This window comes from Hibiscus syriacus, unplaced genomic scaffold (assembly GCF_006381635.1).
Source record: "Hibiscus syriacus cultivar Baekdansim isolate YM2019G1 unplaced genomic scaffold, ASM638163v2 tig00110733_pilon, whole genome shotgun sequence".
Taxonomy (NCBI): Eukaryota; Viridiplantae; Streptophyta; class Magnoliopsida; order Malvales; family Malvaceae; genus Hibiscus; species Hibiscus syriacus.
Window position 1 is genome coordinate 456,137 of NW_024062845.1, and position 4,838 is coordinate 460,974.

General features: G+C 34.6%; 1 pseudogene; it reads right to left on the reverse strand.

The window, feature by feature from the left end:
* Positions 1-3,712: 3,712 nt before the first annotated feature.
* LOC120139283 lies at positions 3,713-4,373 on the reverse strand (annotated as a pseudogene).
* Between the last annotated feature and the right edge of the window lie 465 nt (positions 4,374-4,838).

Below are 4,838 nucleotides of genomic sequence, written 5' to 3' on the forward strand. Positions count from 1 at the left end.
GTGTTTTATACTTAATATATTTTTGAAACAATTTTCACAAAGTATTTTGAACCAAAATCAAGTCTAAAATCAATTTTTCAAAGTGATGCACCGATGCACCAATCCATGCATCGATGCACCATGGAATAAATTGAACATCAAATGCATTCCATGCATCGATGCACATACTATACATCGATGCACTCAGAGTTTTATAAAAACATCGAATGAATTTGATGCATCGATGCACTCTGGCTATTTTGAAACATCGAATGCATTTCATGCATTGGTGCACTCTTAGTGCACCGATGCACTAAGGGTCCAACGGTCAAAATATTTGAATTTTACACTTGATGCACCGATGCACCTTGGGTATGCATCGATGCACTGACGCTCCCAACTGATTTTATTAATTGTTTTCACACTTAAACGGCTCTATTGACTCCACTAATCATCCCCAACGTTCAGAATCATTTGAAGGTGTATTTAAACAAGATTAGAAGCCATTGATCAACAACAAGAAAACACAAGAAACAAGAATCAAGAGAGAATCAAAGAGAAAGCATAAACCTCAAGTTTGAGCATTTCAAGCCTATTTTTCATTCAATAGTCATTTTGCTTTCAAGAACACTACTTGTACTCAATTGTATTCATTTTTTAGTGTTCTTTTCTCTGTTCTAGAATTGTGCAAACAATCTACCTTGTGAAGATTTCCTTGTAAGTTTGCAAATTTGTAATATTCTCTTTGAGAAAGAGTGTTCTCAAGAATTGGGGTATATTCTTGAGGGTGTTGTAAGGTTATCTCTTTGGCCTCAAAAGAAAGAACAAATTAGTGAATTTGTTGGAAAATCCTTAGTGTGGATAGCTAAGGTAGTGGGCGTAGACTTTGGTTAAGAAAGTCGAACCACTCTATATCACTGTGCAAATCTTTTCAATTTTCTGCAAAATCTTCCACCAAAATTTTAATTGCCAATTCACCACCCTCTTGGCCAATTCCATCGATCGATCAACTCAACAAAAATTATAAAAATAAAAAATACGTGTGATAAACGACAAAATTTCTCAGATAATGGCGTGGAAAAATATTTCATTAGATAATGTTGTTGCACAGTTAATTACTGAGATAGAGTTTTTACTATAGATAGAACGTTGGTCGCTAGGTGCTCCGGGCGACTAAGGAGGTCGCCAAGCCATCCCCGCGACCTATGCGTCGCCCAGAGCACCTGGCGACCAACGTTCTAACTGTAGTAAACACTTTATCTCAGTAATTAATTGTCCAACAACATTATCTCACGATTTTTTTCCACACCATTATCTGAGAAATTTTGCCCATATTGTCTAATACACACAGGTTTCGAGTTATTAAACAAAAAATATGTTTTATTATTTAAAAAAAAACAACTTTAAATACATTAATTGAAAGTTTTTTAAATTATATATATATATAATTACCTCACGTTCTACAAAAACACATTCAAAAATATCATTTTCTACTCTATAAAAAAAGATTTATCAAAATTTAAAAAAAAACACAATAAATACATAGAATTCACTTTTTTAAAACACAAAGTATAATTTTACTTTTCATAAAAAGTAAAATCATTTTACGTGTACAATTTAAAAATATTTTTTAATTAATACTGTTTATAGATTGTTTTTTAATAAAATAATAAATGGAGTTTCTCATTTAATAACGCTCACAGGTTTATCTCCTTAATAATCAAACCAAAATATCTTCATCATTAAGGAATTAAAGTTGGATATTTCTCTGTCCTTGAAAAATTCTATGAAATTTCTGGTTTGAACATTAATGATGTTAAATGTGTATTCTTTACTGCTGGTACTTCAACCAGAACTGTCGAGATAATTAAGCATTTTACTGGATTAATCTGGGATTTTCTTGTTCGATATCTTGAAGTTCCTCTAATTACAAGAAAGCTCTTAGAAAAAGATTGTGAAAATCTTATTGAGAATATTAAATCAAGACTAAACATGTGGTCTGGTAAAATCTTGAGTTTTGCTGGTAGACTGGAGCTCATTAGAGCTGTTTGTTCAGCATTGCCAACTATTGGTGCAGACAACTTCTTCTTCCTCAATCTGTTATCAACAAGATCGAACCGCGTTGTTCTTGATTCTTCTGGAAAGGAACCAATAAGGCTGCTACAGGCGTGAGAGTCAGTTGGACAAAATTTTGCCAACTGAAATCCGAGGGAGGTCTTGGATTGAAGAACTTAAAATCATGGAACAGAGCTTGCATGATTAAACTCATCAAGAATATCCTTGCAGGAGAGGGATGTTATGGGTTGCTTGGATCAAAACTTATGTATTAAAGGAGAACAACTTTTGGCACATTGAAGGAGGTCCCAACTTCAGCTGGAGTTTCAACAGAATTCTTAAGCTACGATATGAAGCTTTACCAGTTATTTGAATCGAACCCTCACTATAAGGGATATCTAGCAGGAAACTAGGATGAATGAGGATAAAGTTACCAGGCAATCCTTGATTTGGTTCCCACATCATATTCCGAAACACAATATAATAACATGGATGGCTCTTCTTGACCGAATCGCTACTCGGGATCGACTTCAACGAATGGGGATTATCACTACGGGAAACTGCGTTCTTTGCAATGCAACGATGGAAACTCGGTCTCATTTGTTTTTTGAATGTCCCACTGCTTCTAATTTATGGGAGACAATATCACTCCATAATGGGTTAAAGAAATCTATTTCTTCCTGGGATGACATGATCGTGGGCATGCAATACTTGGAAAGGAAAGTCTCTTATTTCAACTATTTTAAAGCTTGCTTGGTGTGCTAAAATCTATGTTTTATGGGAGGAACGTAACTGAAGAATTTTCCGAGGATGTACAAGACTTGTCGAAGACCTCTTCCTTTGCATCAAAGAATCCGTAGGTATCAAACTGAGAGGAAAAAATATAAATATGTCTGATAGTGTTAATATTTTCCTTTGTAATTCTTGGGATATAGCTTAAACCGATCTTTTGTTTTGTAAGAAGACCTTTTGTGATCGGTGATTTTTTTAACAGTTTCTGCTTCTTTGGGTAATAAAATTGAATTATCCAAAAAAAAAAAGTTGGATATTTACAAAAGCTCACTTCACTAAATTATTTGAGCTTTAGTTTCATCAAGACCATAATTATTTTATATCATATAATAAAATTAAAACAATATAATATTATTCATTTAAATTAATATAAATATATTTATACATGTGTCGTAGTGTGATTAACATTTTATTTAGGGAACTTCATGTGTATGGATGTTGGATGATATTGAAACGATAACAATAAACTCACTGATGTTGTACCAATTACCTTGTTATATCCTGAAATTCATTTAATTATTTTACCCAAAAAGCCATGATTTACAAACGTATCATATTAGTTTCCACTGCCTTTTACATATCTTAATAACTTACGAAACTTTTAATGATTAATAAATTGTTATCTTTTCTAAAGATTTTAAATTTAAATAATTATATTTTCAGAATATATCTTGTCAATAATTAAAAATATATTTAAATACTAAAATTTATTATTTTTTATAAATATATTTACTTAATATGTACACATTTTGCCAGAATAAAAGTTCACATCTAATAGCGTTAATTAAGCTAAAAACAAGCAAATGGTTTTCCTTTAATGATTTGATTTCAGTGACTGCAAAATAAGTACAATTAATGGATGGATTCATATCTTCTTAGTCTTCTTTATGATTCAGCAGCCAAGCACAAAGGCAAAAAAAGCGCAGAGCTCATTCAACGGCTCCGATTTCTCCTGCAAAACCCGCCGCTCGTTGATCTTTCTTTTTTCCGTTAGTATTGAAAAACACGCTGATGAGTTCAACTTCCAACTCGGTACCGAGATGAAGTGAGTCAACACATTTACCAGCACTGATCGGTCTCCCAACTCCTCCCCGAATAACCTGAAAACCTAGAATCCGAAGTCAAAGGTGTTTGGCACCTCCAGGTAAGCTTACTATCATATACGGCTCGTTTCTCGGGATCCGATAAGGTGCTGTAGGCCGCATGGATCTTCATGAATTCGTCGGCGGATGAGTCTTTCCGATCGATAGCCGCTACGTCGGGATGACAAATCCTCGCCAATCGGCGGTACGCGGCCTTGATTTTTTGGCTTTAAGTGCCGACGGAAATCCCTAGCACCTCGTACAACGACGTGCAGGCTGCCATTCCTGGACGGCTAAGATAACCGCTCGACGTCGAAGCTTTTTGTTGCTTTGAGTTGAAAGTCGTTGTGGCGGTGGCGGTGGCGGAGGCGCGGCCAGAGTTGGCCAGAGTCTGACACGAGGAGTTGACGGAGGAGAAATTGAATAACCGGTGAGAGAGTTTGAGACGAAAAGGGAAGAGAGCATTGTGTAGGAATTTTTCGGTATCTCTTTGTTCCGAGAAACCGATGGTGAGGGTTAGAGGAATATATATAGGGAGAAGAAAAGGAACGGAAGTTTTTCCTTAATAAAAATAAATAAATTTTTTCTTAGGGATTAATACCCAAATAAGTGCCCATTATGTTTTTTTTTGTCAAATAAGTGTTTACGTTTTTTTCTTTTGCCCATTTCGATACCTAACATTATAAATATTATCACTTTAGGTGTCTGGACCTTCAACACCGTTTGTTTTTTTCCGTTAAGTGACACATGTCACAACGGGGTAATTTTAAATTTTTTATATAAAATAAAAAAATAAAATTATATATTTTTGAAAAAGAAAAACATAAAATTTTGAAATAACCCCTAAACTTTGAAAACATTCATTTCAACCCATAAACCCACGTCGACTGGCTCCCTTTATCGTTGAAGAAGCTCCACCCGACCTCCCCT